The 17,142-nt window shown below is 39.6% G+C and overlaps 1 protein-coding gene and 1 long non-coding RNA gene across 48 annotated transcripts in view; one reads left to right on the top strand and one right to left on the bottom strand.

Annotated features, from left to right (window-relative positions):
* The window catches only part of MAP2 (microtubule associated protein 2), a 258,015-nt gene that overhangs the window by 92,315 nt on the left and 148,558 nt on the right, over nt 1–17,142 (bottom strand). For all 47 annotated transcript variants that reach the window (XM_036022921.1, XM_036022918.1, XM_028508541.2 and 44 more), the window contains one exon: nt 1,135–1,212. The gene's annotated coding sequence lies outside the window, so the exon portion shown is untranslated. The remainder of the gene's footprint in view (nt 1–1,134; nt 1,213–17,142) is intronic.
* LOC118500007 lies at nt 1,020–15,755 on the top strand. Its single transcript, XR_004902528.1, has 3 exons — nt 1,020–1,214; nt 2,486–2,487; nt 15,739–15,755. It is a non-coding gene; the product is annotated as an uncharacterized LOC118500007 (long non-coding RNA).

Genomic DNA, 17,142 nt, shown 5'->3' on the forward strand with positions numbered 1-17,142 from the left:
AACTCAACACATAAGTGAATCTGACTGCTAGACTTTTCCCCCACGACATGAAACCACTGTTACAGTAACAGCTGGCGCCAGGGTTCTCCCAGCATTTGCTGCTCCCAGACCCACATCTACAACCACGGGTGAACCACATCTACCTGCCTCCTCTCTCTCAGCCTCGTGCGCCTCCTCTGTAAAATGGGGATGATCCCTGTTATTTACTCAGGGTTGCTGCAAGGTTTAAATGATGTAACTTATGCATAGTAAGTCACATAGTAAATGTTGAGTCTGGTACATGGTTAATGTTGAGAAAATACTATTGGTATTGTTAGCCATAGCAGGGAAGACAGGCTTAATTCAATTCTCATCTCAGAAAAAAATCTTTTCATTTGTTTACTATGAAATCATTTAAAAACATTAAGTGCTATTTTTAATTATCTTAACTCTATTAACTGTAGAATTAATGTGTACGAGGAGGGACCCCCCCCAAAGAATGGAATTATCTTCTGGGGGGGGGGGGCCTCTTATAGTACAGGCTTCCCCTGCTAGGTGAGCGTTCTGGGAATCAATCTGTATCAGTGTGCCAGCTGGCATTGTTGTGAGAGGCTGCGTTTGGCTTCAGTGAATTTTTTTGAAGACTCTTTCAACACATTTGCCCATTTCATGATAGGTGATTTACAAGTGCACCTGCCCACACTGTACTGACAGTTCAGAAGTTTTTGACCAAAAAACAGCACCTTCCCTATTCACCCAATCTTGCTCCAAGAGACTTTTTTTTGTTTCCCAGGATGAAAAAAGTCCTCAAAGAGAAATGTTTTGATGATGTGGAAGAGGTGAAATAAAAAACAGCAGAAGCACTAAAAGGCATCAAAACTGACATGTTCAAAAACTGTTTGGAGTGATGGAAGAAATGTTTCAGTGGGTGTATTGTATCAAATGGAGAATACTTTAAAGGTGACTAAAGTTTAAACATGTAAGAATAAATACACATTTTTAGTAAATAAATTCTGGGTTTTTCTGGGTCGTACCTCATATTTCTCCGTTATCAAAATAAACTGATATTTAGTAAAGATTTTTTAAAAATATATTGCTAACTGTAATTTTTCACAATTGTGGGCAACTTTTTCAGGTAAAAAGAATGCAGCTTACCTATTCAAGGAAGTAGTAAAATGGTAAAGCTTGTTATGTTGTGTTCTCAAAGGGTTAATAATAAGTTCTGGCTTCTTTCTGTAAAAAAAAAAAGGAAAATTAGTAACTTACTTTCTGATCCACATACTTTAATTACATTATGCATATAAATACTGAATTCAATTCATGTCTTTCTCTTCTTACACTGGATAACTATGAGTCCATGAGATAAATTTCATGGTGGTTCTTTACAGTCATAACATTGAATATTTACAAGCTGTGAGGTACTCTTTTAGGTGTTTGGAATAGAGCAATAAAAATGTTCACTGTTGCATACTTTCCCTTGCTTTTCAGCTTTAATTCCAGTGAAGTTACATAAGTATTATATCCAAGAAAAAAATAAAATTTTAAATTGCTTAAATTGTTTTCAGCTAATAAATAGCAAGCGTTTGTATTCTCTCCTAAGAGAATGTCTTCTTCCTGGTAAATTGTTAATTATACTCAGTAACTCAAATGACTGGGCCTCTAGCCCAGTTTGTACTGATGCTCTCCAGCACAGAATGGAGAGGTCCTTTTTTCTTTTTTAATGAATTAAATTTTTCTCTATAGGTACTAAACTTATTTTGACATTAGAATCCTAAAAGTCATTCTGGATTAGAACTTCTGCTTAGAAATTCCATGAGAACAATACAGAATACTCCTTACTAATATGGAGTATCATGAAATACTCCATATTAGTCCTCTTGATCTACAAAGGGCGAACCACACATACGTAACTGTCTTTACACACGAGGGGCAGAGTTGAGGCCCATCTTGAAGTCCTGATGTCTTACAGGAGGTCTCTAACTCTACGCGTCTCCTTGTGCTTTCGCCAGGGGCTGTGCGATTTCACCCCAGGTAGGGCTGACCCCACCATATGCTCAAGGAAGGTGTTGCTTTACAGGAAGAAGCCCTGAGGCTTAAAATGTGAAATTTTAGCTATTAATTCTTCTTCAAGGCCCAGTGGGAAATGTAAACTTGGTGAGACAAGAAGCGAGTTACTCTGTTCTTCACGACCTTTCCGGGAATAGTGTCTGTATGGATCTGAGCAGACCAGGGTTTGGCTCAAAACAGCAACCACTGCCTGGCTCGGCCCTCCCTCCATCAACGGCCTTTACGTGGAGTCAGTTCGTTTACTCTGTCAGGAAGTCACGCACGATGCGCAGTGGAAAACAAGTCTGTTAATGTGCATTAAAGGTAGAAAGGCTTAACATTTAAAAAAAAATAAGAATATTCTGTAAGGCAAGAAAAACCACAGTAAATTCTCTATTCCCTCAAATAATTTGATAGTTATTTTAGGAAAAAAACTGACCACCCAGACCTCTGAATGCAGTTGTTTTATTGGTTTTGCTTTTCCCATTTAGTCCAGCTCAGTGGTCCTCACATTTGGAATGTATTTATAAATGACATTATAAATTTATCAATTTACATATGATATGTATATTTATGTGATATTATTATACAAAATAACATACTACTTAAACAATTTTAAGAATAGCTTTTATTAAAAGCAAATTAAACCTTATAGGTTGATTTTAAAACAAATAAAATGGCGGACCTTTTTCCAATAAAAAGAGTCTTTGGATATTTAATCAGTGAATGCTGAATAAAATACCATGCCTTATATTCTTTTTAAATTCCTTATATTCCTTAAATTCCTTAATGTGTATATTTTTGCCCTTCATTTGCATGGTTTTCCAGCTCACATACACCTTTGTGTATAAGTGTGCAAGTACAGATTACATATGCATGCATGTATCATTTACCCTAGTCAAAATAAAGGGAAAAAAAGGTATTCTAAAGGTATTCTACAGAGCGGGGGTCAGCAAACAGTGGACCATAGAAAAGATCCATCTTCCTGCTGTCTGTTTTCCTAAACAGTTTGTTGATACACAAGCATGTCCATTTGCTCCCTTGTTGCCTACAGCTGCATTCCAGCTACACCGCCAGGGTGAGGACTGGTGACGGAGACTGGATGGCCCTTTGTGTCCATGTATGACCCGAAATAGTCACTGCCCGGCCCTTTGGAAAACATCCACTGGCACCTGCTACCAAAGAGCCCGTTCATCATTTGAGGAACATTAAAACGATACTGAAAAATAATATCCTATCTTTTACAGCCTTTCCAAAATTAACTCAATCATTACATACAAATGAAAGTAAAATTTCAGCCTTAAACACATAAAGGCTGATTTCATTGCAACAGAATTTAGAAATTATTGGGCAAAGAATGGGATGACTGTCAGAAAATTGAGAGTACCCATTTGTCATAAAAATAACGGCCCATTGATCCATCATCCTGACCTTTGTGTTTCTTTGCTATAAACTTAAAACGACTATTTCCTAGACTTTATTTTATGATAAGGAGATAAATGTCAAAGGCATATAAAACTGAATAGTTATTTTAAATTAATACAGTGCAGTTGGAAGTGATTGTTTTTATTCCATACAAAAAGGATTAACTTACATTAACATCGTTTTTTTCACTAAGAGTATCATTTGGCACAGTTTTAGTATCTGTTACATTATGTACAGAGATTACCACATCCCTAAAACGATATTAGCCAACATTTATACAGCATTTTTTACGTGCCAGAAAACATGTGAAGCACTTCCTATATGATTAGTTCATTTATTCCTCACTATTACCCTCTGAGACAGGCAACTATGACTATCCCCACTTGCCAGGTGAGAAAACTGAGGCCAAGGCTTTAAGTGCTACTCCCAGCATGACCCAGCTAGAAAGTGGCTAACCTTTCAGCCATGTGCAACTCTTTATGGGCCCTGAGAGTTAAAGACCTTTTCAAGCGAAAACACTTTGTGGCTCCTCTGAGAGGTGGTATTTCAAGAACAGCCACTTTCAATTTACAATTTCTAGTAAAAGCACATATATTATTGAGCATATTCAGTTTCTTGAACAAAGTGAAGTTTACTCAGCTGCTGTTCTGCCTCTGTTCTCGCCTCTGTGTTTTCCATCAGGTTTGCTTGGGCCACTTTCCAGAGCCTCTTAGAGCTGGGTCTCACACGACTGAGAGTCAAGACTGGTGACACCTGACAAGGTCATTTGACTATTACATTTAAGGGCTAGCCTGCAGGTGACAGAGAACAGGAGGGTCACTGGCATCACAGAGTCAGTGGGAGAAGCCAGTTTATGAGGAGCCCAAGACCAGCACTTGTTTAGCTATAAACAAAATCCGTTTTTATCAGGTGGTTACTCAGATAAATAAGATGTACATAGAGTAAACTTAGGCTGCACAGAATACATGTTTGGCTGTCGGGATATTTATGTGCCAGGTATGTGACACCTATAGCATTAAAGTTAGAATGATGTTTATTTTAGAATCTTGTGAAGAACATATTGCCAACGTATGGTTATTTTTTGTCAACTGATATGAGAACCATGTTTAATTCATTAAGCAATAAAGTCGAGACAAAATCTTCCCTGGATTGCTAGGCCAGGATATACTTTTTTATTAACCTGTGAAACATGACAGCATAAATATCATCTGGTTATTTTTCACATTTCGATAGACTCTGTCGGATAAGTTAAACACCGAGATGCTTGAAGTTGCTGCAATCCCAAATAGCAGAAGGTGACCCTCAACCTCATTGGCTGCCATTAGCCCACTCAGTGAGCTCTCAGATAAACAATAGTGCTGCCCTCTACCTCCTCTACCGATCTGCACTATGAGATTTTGCACAATTCGTGTAATTTAGTGCGCTTGTCCAGGGTAACAAGATTTCAGCTACTGAGAACTGAATTGCCAATACTCCTGGGAAACTACCCACCACACTAGCAGAGCGGTGGCCAACATAAAATCAGTCTAACACGCTACACCATTTCTATCCCCTAATAGGTTTAGAAGCAGTTCATTCTCACTACTTATGTGTCAGTAGCTGAAAGTCACAGTAAACCAAAACCACTGATAGTTGAATAGAGAGACATTCCCTTCTTGGGGTTTCCTTTTAGGAGAATGTTACATTTCCTATTGCCAAGGACTAGCAGACGGGGTTAAGCCGACTTAGTAGAAATAATCCAGTCTTGTTCAAAGCATCTCAACATAGTTCAAGGCTTAAAAACGGGTGCAAGTAAGTGAAGGAAAAAGGACTGAGTTAGTCAGAAAATTCAGGTGCAAGTCTCAGAGTCTTTAAGATTTGTGTCTTGTTCACACAAATCCTGACAGGAGTAGGGAAACTCCCCGGCTCACCTTCCTTTCCCCCATGCAGTCAGCCAGCAATCGGGCTCTTTTCTCACAGTGGCTCAACTCAGGGCCTCCGGGACTGCTGAGGGCCAAGGAGGACACCCGGAGGGCTGCGCAGGGAGGGGCTCTCAAAGGCTTTCCCACAGTAGCGCACACATCACCTCCCCTCAGAGCTGCCTGCACCGAACTAACCACACGGCTCTGCCTAAATGCGGAGGATGGAGAAAGACGTAGAATAAATGGAGATGTGTCCAGCAATGAAAATCCCTACTGTAAGAATGAAAGAAGTGTATGTCCAGCAGCTGCTTTAGGTTGTGTTTAGATTCGTTACTTTTTTTTTTTAAGATTTTATTTATTTATTTCTAGAGAGGGAAGGGAGGGGGAGGGAGAGAGAGAGAATCATCAATGTGTGGTTGCTGGGGGTTATGGCCTGCAACCCAGGAATGTACCCTGACTGGGAATCGAACCTGGGACACTTTGGTTCCCAGCCCATGCTCAATCCACTGAGCTACGCCAGCCAGGGCCAGATTCGTTACTTTTTTGAAGAGTGAAAAGAAATAATGCTGAGATGTCAGCTAAAAGCTTTTTATGTATTTATGTATTTTTAGAGAGAAGGGAAGGGAGGGAGAGAGGAGGAGAGAAACATCCATGTGTGAGAGCAACATCAATCAGTTGCCTCTTGCATGTGCCCCAGCTGGGGACCAGGCCTGTAACCCAGGCTTGTGCCCTGACCAGGAATAGAACCAGCGACCTTTCACGTTGCAGGATGACATCCTGCCAACTGAGACACACAAGTCAGGGCTAAAAACTTACTTTGCTAAATTGTTAACACATAATGGCTCTGAAAATATATCAATATAAGCAAACATTTGCTTTTACAAGTGAACACTGTACTATAGACAACCTTGGGCAGCGAGGGGCACCCGTGTCAGTGTTCTCACTCATTTGTATATCACACTGCAGTTTTCTGCTGAGATGCAGGATATACAGGGTCCGGCAGAAGCAACGCCTGCTGGAGCATGACTGGTAAGGTAGTAATATGGGTGTAATAATGTATAGTTTTAATGTGAACATTTCACCTAAAATCTCATGTGGTGTGCTTGCATGTGATAGTGTTCTGTTACTGAATTACATGCCTACGATTTTGTAATAAAAGAGTCTGTAATAAAAAAGGGGCATTATTTATGCCGGACTCTGTATATGAAGAAATAACACGCCTTTGCTTGACAGACATGCAACTGTTCGTTTGTTTCCAAAAAACTTTCAGACAAACACTAACCACTTTTCAAATGGGACAGTCAGTTAGTGCAGACACGCAGGTTCATGCAGTGTAAGGAGAGGGAACTGAGAATGGGCACAATAAAAATGTTATAAATGAAATTTCTAGGCCAAGCCTCAAGGGTTTCTCCACCGTGGCTGCACCCTACTTTTGCAACTTCATCCCCGACTTTCTACCATCACAAGCTGTCACGTTTTTTGACAAGTTCTTTTGTAGCCCTATTGCCCTTTTCATTTCACCTTCTGGTTTATCTTCTCTCCTTAGGCAAAGTCCTCTTCTTTCCCTTTTTCTTCTCTCCCTCTTTCCGGTCTCCCCCTCCCTCCCCGTCTTCCCTCCTCCAGGTGTGTCAACTTCTGGTTGAACTGAAGCTCTTTTCCCAATGAGTCTGGTGAATGACCTCAGGAAATGTCTCTCCGTCCACTGGTGTACGGTTTTTGTTTCTATCACTTATTTGGAGCATTCATATGAACTACCTTGTGTTGTTAATCAAGGCTCCTTAAAACTGAAAGAAATTCACATCCATGACCTTTTTCATTACTTTATTTCAATCCTAGATGCCACTGGTTTTTATCAAATACATACATTCTTTATTTTCCATAGTATTTTGAGTTCAAGATGAATATAAATGAAAGACAAAAATACATGAGTCTACATTTCAAATAAGCCCGCCATGTTATCAAATTTTCTCATGAAGTATTAGTAATATATACTCCTGTCACTGTCTAATTCCCTATACCAACAGCAGCACTGTGTGCTATTTGTTTGAGTTTTGCTTTGTTTTAGTCTGCCCTGTCCCCACTAATCTGTAAACTCTAGAAGGGCAGGGCCATTTTCTTCTGGGTTACTGCTACCCTCCCTGTCTGATAGGACTTGCTCATCAAATGACTCATCGTACCTATTCATCAAATGAACCAAAAACTGAAGTATATACCACAGAAAGTGGGAAAGTGTGCTGATGCTTTAATCTTGTGTACAGGAACTCCTTTGTTCCAAGCAATGAAATCACCTTATTCACCTTACTGTTTCCCTGCTGTGAAAGTTGGTGTGAGAGTTCCCTTACAGAGGTCCTGCAGGAATAAACAAAATCCTCTGTAGAAAAGTGCTTTGGCAACAGTGGAAAATTGTGACGTGTCACTATCAGTCTTCGAACAGCATTCCTGAGCCACTCGGCACTACTCCACATCCTGGTGAAGAGGCTGCATTATTGACTTGAGCAGAGTTCGTGCCAAGACATGGTTTCTCAGCTTCGACTCTTCTCTTTCGTCTTATGTAGCAGCTCAATACCTTTTGTCAGTTCTTAGGACACAGGGCGTCTTTGAGAAGGACCGTGCCAGAGAAAGAAAGCCTCTCATTCACTCACAGCCCCAAGTTCACCTGCTGGGAGCCATCTGTCAACCTGCAGCGGCACACAGAGATTTCACCTAGAAGGCATTTGGCTGAACCCCGGGTGACAGAGCACCAGGCTGTTTTTGAGGTCAATGTGAGCACTCAAATTCCAGCTGTGGTCTAAAGAAGCGAGCAGCTGACGGATGATGTTCTTCGCCTGAGTTCCCACACTCTCTGAGGAATACATTGCGGACTCCTGACTGCTAGGTAATTTGAAAAGGCGCACATACGGAAAAGAGGACTCCGCCGGGGAGGGGAAAACACATGCTGTGTCGCAGTCATCTGACCGGAAAAATGAAATTCTAGCAAATCTACTTTTAGCCCGAAGAGCTAAAAGCTCTAGAAGCAGAGGGATTTTATCAACTCCCTGGGGAAGAGTTTACAATTAAGGGTGATCTCCAGCTGATTCAGGCCCTTCATCTTTTGCTGGGTATTGTTCAAGAGACAACCCATGATAACTTAATTAGCACAGTGGGGACTGAGTTGGCACCCACCCCCTCCCCCTTCTGTAATGCTAATTTGAAATATCTCTGTTCCTCCCCAAGTTATTTTCTTAACAGTGGCAGCCAACATTTTATTACTAGAGAAATTGCCCATAATGACCCATTTTCAGAAGTGAAGATTTCTTAGTTGAGTGAGAATATTACTTGCTGGCTGAGAGAATATATCAAAGTAAAAGCTAGCCTTGAAATCTATCTGAATCCACTATTTTAGCACTCCCTGGTGTTCTGGAAATTCCCTAACAAAATACGTGCATGCGCGATATAATCATTCTCCCTTCGGTAGCTTAGAAATATTAAGACACACAAGGATATATCGTTAAGATTTCACCAAACAAAAAAGGAGGACTTGGCATAGACTTATTGGTTAAAAAAAAAAAAGAATGAAAGAAAGAAAAAGAAAACAAAAAGGCTTGCCTCCATATAAATAGGAGGCAATGGGGGAGACAGCTGTCTGCTAAGGAGCTCTTTAAAATGTTTTCCTCTTTTCTATTATTCTGCCGGTGGCCATGAAATTCCCCTTCTGTGTGCTCTTTCCAGAATGGTGTTCTATTATCGTGCTTTATTTAATTGGCTTAGATTTAAGCAAACAGACCCCACTGGGATTAAGGGCAGCGCAAGTGGAGGAGGGAGGAGTGCAGACATCGACCCAGGAGGGGCCCGGGCAGGAAGCCTGGAGCCAGGGAGCAGGGAGCCCCCAGCACTGCAGGTTCTCCCCAAGGCTTTTATCTGAGGCTCCTACCGGCCACTTAACGTCTATAATCAAGCCACATGTGTCTGATTTATGGAAAAACATATGAAAATAAGATTAAAGTCTAAGCTAAAAAAAAAAAGCCCAGCAAGTAAGCCAATGAAGTTACAAATATTCCAGCTGCTCTAATTACTGTTGTGCCAAAGGCATGTGAGGGCTGCTGACGCCTTGCTTGGGCTGCTCTGGCCTCCCCGGGGCTCCCCAGGGACTGTGTCAGCCACCTTTGGTATTTGCAGGTACAAAAGTTTGCTTCAGAGGTCAGGTTTCACCCTCATGCTCGGAGAATGGTCTTTGGAGCTACCCTGGGCAAGGAACAGTCAACAGCAGTCTTTCAACAGAATTATTGCAACTTAAAAATGTCCTATTTTTCAAAATTATGGCTCCTAGTAATTACATTACAAACAGTCGCATTTGGGGTCTTAGAGTGATCTAACTCCACGTGTGGGGCAACTCTCCCTCACTCCCATGACAGTCCCCACCTCTCCCTGCTTCTCTGGGCTCCTCCAGCAGGGAGGGCCAAGCTCCCTGACGGCCCACTGCATCTAGTGACTTGCATCATTTCCCCTCTAGCAAGGGAGCTTTGACTTCAGGGCTTTGAGAAGCATCTTCTTAGTGAGGGAGCATAGATCCTCTAGGACAGTGGTTTTGTTTTGCTTTGCTTAAAGTATTTGGGTCCAGTTTCCCATCTCACATCTATCCTCTTGTTTAATGCAATGCCCAACAGCTTCATTTAGATAAAGGCAAACTCATGCAACTAAAGAAAACAGGGGGAAGAAGTTAAAGATAAGAGACTGGAAGCCAATTCCGACTCTCTCTTTGCCTCATGTCTTGGGGGCCCTATCTAGTTAACATGAACCGTGAATGTCGTCTTCAAGCTTTTACACTGCCCTCGCTGGTTCTTTGGGAACCTCCCGGCGAATGGGGTTCGGGGTGGGGGTAGGATGATAAGGCCCTGGTCTAACAGAAGTTCATCTTACCCACACCTTCCAGAAACTGACTGGAAGCCATTACTGTAAAGTACAGATTCGTGAGATCCTGATACATCTTTAAAACAACACTACAATCTAATACAGAATTCCAAATTGTTCTTAGGAAAACGCATATAACTCTGCTGCTTGACCAAAGGATAAGGACCTTTACCCGTCAGAAGCAAGTGACAAGCTTCTGTGTCCTTAAACAAGATTCCCTTCGGAACTTGTTCCAATGCCGTTTTTTTAGGCCTCAGAGGGGCCCAGGCACTGTCACCACAACAGACATCCACCTACCACTCATGTCTCCCCGTGCTCTCAAATATAGCATTGACTCTGTGCGGCGCCGTCCAATCGTCTCTGACGTTTCCGTGTAAGTATACATGTCTATTTAACAGTTCATTCATTTAACAAATGACTTGCTGTAGTCGCCTGCTGAAAGCACAGTCCCTTTCCAATGGGGACCACAAGCAATAGCATTTATGCTGTTGGATGGCAGCTGAGCAGCTCAGTCACAACAGGCCCAGGGGAAATTCCTGGTTTCCAATTTCCTGGAGAAATGGTTTTGAGCATTAGACAAATGAATAGTCGTTTCTCTTAAATAATTAATTAAATAGCGAAGATCCTTTGCCTCAAAAAGAAACAATCTATGAAGATATTTTAAAAGAAATCATGGTTATGGTAATTAAGCCCCCTTAACAGTTAAATTTCTTAATCTGATGACTTTATAACTGATATGCAAAAATATTTTAAAATTAGAACTAGAGTAATAACTATGGAATGTGTTTTATTGTCGCTCTCAAAACTGTAACAGTTGTTTATATTTTACTGGAAAAAGGCTTAACATCTTTTCAAGTAAAAGCCTATAAAATAAAGATGGTTGTCAGGATGTTTTTTAATTGAATACGTTTATTATTCTCAGTGCCCAGGGAAAGCACTGAATGAAAGGAAGCATAATTCAGGTGTTATGGCACACACACCCCAGAGCCATCTCTGCTGGCAAAATCCTTGTAAAACCTCATGTTTTTAAAAAGCCCAACACCCCTATCTTCCAGCCCCTTTAAAGGGTCACCCAGAGCTTTCTTTTCTTTCTTCTTTTTTTGAGGGGAGTAATGATACAGACTCTTTGGTAGGTTTGGGGGTCACTTTCTCATTGTCCTCTATAGTCTCTGCTTGTTAAATCGTAACAACCGGAAGCAATCTTCTCAGTCACGCAGTTCCTGCCTGTAAAGTGTTACCTCCAGAAGCTTCTTTTAGAAAAGGTGTCAGACGGTTGTGCTTAGCAAGAGAGGCTCATGTGTTCCACTTTGTTCGTGATGAGTCTTAATTCTGTTGATGCCCAGGACTTCAGCGGATGCTGGCCGGCTTTGTTAGACTCGTGTGTAAAGCATCTCTCTTGCCATGGAGGACTGGTACAGTGGTTATTGCTAGAGGCTGTTTCACAGAGAGAAAGACTTTGGGGCCAACCAGACCTCTGTGCAGCAAGTTACTGAATTTCATTGGGCCATAAATTCTTCAGCTCTAAATTATGGATCATAGTATCTACTTCCTTATAGAACAATTTTAAGGAATAGGGAGAGGTTAGAGAAAGCTTCTTACAGGAGGTTTGACAAATATTCAGTGTTTTGTTATATGGTACTGGCATTATTATACCACTCTATGAATTGGGCAGGGATGGTTTGTCAAAGACATTCAATGGAGATAGACTGTTGCCATTTATTATGTTCCAAAGCACTTTCCAGACACGGGCGGGCATCACAATCATCTGGGATTTTGGTTAAAAATTCAGAGTCCTGGGTTCCATTGCAGGGATGCTGACTGTGGAGGTCTGGAGTGGGTCTCGGCATCTACCTCCTCGCAGGCACTCAGTATGATCCCTAAGAGGGCGATCTGAGGCTCGCTGCTGCAGACATCACTGCTATACAATAAGTAATTAACCCATTGGGGTAATCGGGGACTGCCACTATATTATTTTTTATGAAAAAGAATATTGTTCTCAAGATATTAGCTTAGTGATAGCTGTTAGTTTAAATGTGGTTTACTTTTTATTGCATAGGCTTAAACCACCATAAGTGATACAGAATAAGCTCAAATATTTTTCCCAGTAATTTATGGATTGTCTCTCTTCTCAGAAACCCTGGTTTTTAGCTCTGTGTGCATATGTGTGATGGTCTCTTTATAAAAATTAATGTAGGTAAGCTTTGGATTCAGTCCTATGAAGCCTTGACCTTTACTTGTACAAAAGCTGGGTTCCACGAATGTATTGCCCAGGAGCCCCCTCAAGTTAAAAACATTAGGACTAAAGAGTTGGGTAGTGATCCTTTGCAGTTTAGAGAACTATTTCTATACTCCCTAGATATCACAGATCTGAGACTTGGTGGCTGTGCAATGGCAAAGAAAAGTCACGTTTCTATGCATGCATTTATTACTTCTCAAATAGCTTTGATTGCCCATCCTATAGGGGGGTTGGAAAGAAGAGTACTTTACAAAATTAAATTGGAGAATTCTAATAAGGAGTTGTTTATTCTGTGAAAATAAGACATGTTTCTACTCTGGATAGCAAGGAATTCAGTAAAAGGAAACTTTAAATGCCACAGATTCTACCTACCACAAATTTTGGCAAAACAGATACACATTTCCCATCAAGGAAATGTATATCTGTTCTTTATTAATGTATACAAGCCCTGAGAGAGAAATGTACACATTTTCTTTTTGTTTGTGTTACCCCTGGGGTCAAAATACTTCAACAATCCAATGTTCTTAGGAAAAAGACAAAAACCATTTCCCTGCCCTGAAAGACTCCATCTTACCTGGCCTTATTCATCCCACCAGCCTCATTCTATACTGTGCTCCCCTTACCCTCCACTCTCCTGTTATGCTGGCCCCTGGTATTCCCCCTTACATGCTGTGCTCCTATAGCCACAGGGCCTTTGCACATGCTTTTGGTTCACCTGGAATGCTCTTCTCCACCCTCTTTGCCTATGACTTATTTTTAGATCACAGGTAAATTATCCTCCCCAACAAAGTGAATTCCTGAATCTCTCTTTTATGGCCCTTTTTCACAGTTCTGCTTTTGCCTTTATTTTTAAGACTATTTGATTAAAACAGTATTCCCCTTTAGACTGTAAGCTTCACATAAACAAGAACCATAATTATTTTTGCTACCAAGGCCATTAGGACTCCATGCTCTATGATTTATTAACTATATAAAAGAATGAATGAATGTCTGCATCATATTGCACCAACCTAGCATCTATGATATAATGAGAAACTCAATAATTGTCTAGTTAAAAGTCTAGGAGTACATCTTTGAGCTTCAGTTTCACATGCATAAAACGAGGACATTCGAACAAATAATCACTGAGTTCCTTAACAGTTTTAAAAATCAGTGATTCAACAACCCAAATGTCCATCAACTAATGAAACAGATTTTAAAAAGTAGCATATTTATTTGGTGAAATATTCTTCAGTTATAAAAAGCAATAAAGTGATACTTGCTACAACATAGATGAACCATGGAAATATTATGCTGAGTGAAAGGAGCCTTTTAGAAAAGGCCACATGTTGTATTACTCCATTTACAGGAGATCTGCAGAAGAAGAGGCAAATCTTTAGAGACAGAAACTACCTTAGGGGTTACCTAGAGTTCATATAATGTGAAAATGGGGGGTGACTGCTAATGGGGATAGAAGTTCTTTCAATGCATAATGAAAATCTTCTAAGATTAAATAGTGGAAACAGCTGCCTTTGTGAATATATTAAAAATCACTGAATTGGATCACGTAAAAGGGTGAATTTTGCATGTGAATTATATCTCAATACAGCTGCTACTAAAAAAAGAAAATCAATGACCTAGTAGCTATGTCAATTAATTCATGATGTTAAGGAAAGTGGTGGTGGGAAAATGGAGACAACTATACTCAAACATTAATAGAAAAATAAGATAAAATCTAAAGTAATTTGAAAAATGTTAATTTTTTATAGAAGTTTACATTTTCAAAAGGTTTAAGGCCAAGCAGTGGGAAAATCTTCCAATAATGGAACAAAATAATTCAGAATATTCATTCGGAACATCTCATTGTTTGCTACTATATATCAGACACTAAATCATACAGTTCTGGGTGGCAAGAGTTAAGACTGAAATCCAGTTTTCAATATTATTTCTAGCGTATCACTGCTGTGCCAAAGAGAAGGCATTCAACATCAAAGCTAAGAAGCAACCATTCAATTTCTAAATAAGATTAGCACAGATCTCTCAAAACACATTTTCAGCAAATGGTAGGGTAAAAGAGAAATCTAGTAAAATGCTAAGAAGAAAATGGGACAGGTAAGAAATGAAGCAATGAGCCGAGTGGACGTGTGAGAGGAGTTCAGATAACAAAGGGAACAAGAAGGTGATCACTAGAAATATAAACAGGTTTAAGCAGTGACACGAAAGGGTACCAGAATGATCAGCATCCAGCCATGGAGCACACCCATCATGTACAGCAGCTGCATGGCATTACTCTGAAGTCTTGAAAGGGAGCGGATAGCTGATCACATCAAAATCTGTTTGCTATGGATTGACCCTGGGACCAAATTTTGTATATTTCTTCATTAATTCATCTTAGTCAATAAAACAATTGTTTCTCCCTGTATATATCTCTTAAGATACTGGAGAAAAAAACAACATTAAATATTCAGAACATCCCTCAACTTTTGAAAATGTTTTAAATGTCAAATTGTATCCAATGTTTATAGAGTTCCTAACTCTACTGCAAAGTAGAATGCCACCTACTTAGAGATGCACCTTGGATATGTATAGTGTAATATAAGAAAATGTTGGTGCGTGGATGAGTTTTATCATTATTATTTTACTGTACTACCTGGCAGATACCATTAGTTTTTCTGATCATTAAAAATAAAAATAAAGCAACTTCAAAAAAATATAAGGCTAATAAATATTTCTGCTACAGTTCAATATGAACAGCAAATTATATACTTAATATATTTAATGCTATAAGTTTACTGTTGTGTACTCTTAAAATACAAATATCAGCCCTTCTTTACAATGCTAACTTGAGTTCATGTATGACTTTTTGATGTTGTTATTCCTCCTTTAAAAGACAATTGAATTATGCAGTTACTCAGCTCCTAAAAAGATAGCCTCATAAATGCAAAAGCAAATGACTCACAGACATGATCTCAACTATTGAATGTCATAATTACTACATTCAAAGTGATGCCATCAAGACAAAGGAAGGGATTTGTACAGATTTTCCTGGAGCTTCTCTAGCAATGCCCAGCTTCATAGGCAGATGCTAAGTAGCAAGTGTCTGATTAGATTGGGTTCACAAAGTGAATCTACTGTATTTTTAACACCAATTTCCTTAGTCTTTCTTCACATGTTAATCCTAAGAGGAACAATCTGCCCTTTCACTGTGTGTGAAAACTAAATTGGCAACTCTTCATTTCTTTTATAGTTTTATCCATGGACGTGTATTTAGAAACAGTCTTCAAGTAATTTTCTGAAAGAGCCACAAATCAAAAACACTGAACAACTTATTATTAATAGTCCTCTCTGGTGCTGTCAAGCAAAGGGATGCTTTCTAAAAGAAAAGGCTTGAGATTTGATTTCAAGTGCAAAAGACTATTTTATACATTTGGAAACTTTCTTTTCTACAGGGTCCCCTCATCATAACATGAACATGGGTCACTGATGAGCTGACCGTTTACAAAATGTGTCCACTTGGACACCCATCCCCCCTGGTTAACATGGGCTTCTGTCCCCACTCAAAAAATCATGGTCTTTGCTCGTTAGCTAATTCCAAAATGGCTGTCTAACCATGTTAACATCTGACAACACAACACATATTTGATACTATTGAACTGTAAATTGAACTTACAAGTCTTGCAAAAGATGCAGGATTTTTTTAAAGAGCATCAAATCGATGTTGGAGAAATGCTCAAGTAACAGACAAGTGACGGAAAAATGAGGGTCTGGTATGGTTGGACCAGTTACCTACCAAGCAGGGACAACTCCCAGGGACGAGGGTACAACAGTCACTTTACTTGTGTGGTGCAATAATTATAAAGGAGTTAGGAAAATACATCAAGTCTTTGAATTTTTACAGCCTTTCTCTATAAAATTTGTGGGGAAATTATTCTTTAAAAACCCCCAAGAATACTTGATTCATTCCTTTTTCTTAGAATGGACATATAAGTTGGATTATAATGTAAATATTTCTATGACATGCATCCATAATAAAATTATTTCATAACATTTATTTTTTTCAAACTAAAGATTGCCTCATGCTTTTTCACTATACTTGTAATGAAATTCATTCTCTGTGTGGAAAAGTCACTTTAAATGTCTCCTTTCCTGAGACCAATTATTATTAGATGAAGTCATGTATGTGTTTATTGCAAAAGATCTAATTTTAAATAAATCTGTTTCCCTGTGCTGTCTACAAGTCCTACAAAACTAAGATATTGAATTGAGTCTCATCAAAATATTTTGTGGAGAAGACTACTACTATTGGTAACAGCTAGAAGAAACTGCATTTTAAAAAGTGTTTCTCAGAATAGTCCAGTTAGCTCTATCCATATATTTTCTTCTCAGAGATTATTCATTCACCTCTGCATTCATTCTCTCTCTCTCCGCACACACATATGCACACACACATGTACACACACACACAGGGAAATTCATGATTAAGTTTAAAATGCCCATCTCTCTTATTATGTAGAATTGCCATAACCATACAGTCTCATCCAGCCCCTGAATTTTCTCAGGTTTCTGCGGGGAGGCCCTTAGATGTGGGAGTTTATTTCAGTTTGTAGAAGCATTCTGTTTTGGGATTTGCTGACACCAACACTTTGTCTCTCCTGTCCCCTTACACCACGTGCCTGGAAAACTGTAATT

Source organism: Phyllostomus discolor, chromosome 4 (genome assembly GCF_004126475.2).
Source record: "Phyllostomus discolor isolate MPI-MPIP mPhyDis1 chromosome 4, mPhyDis1.pri.v3, whole genome shotgun sequence".
Lineage (NCBI taxonomy): Eukaryota > Metazoa > Chordata > Mammalia > Chiroptera > Phyllostomidae > Phyllostomus > Phyllostomus discolor.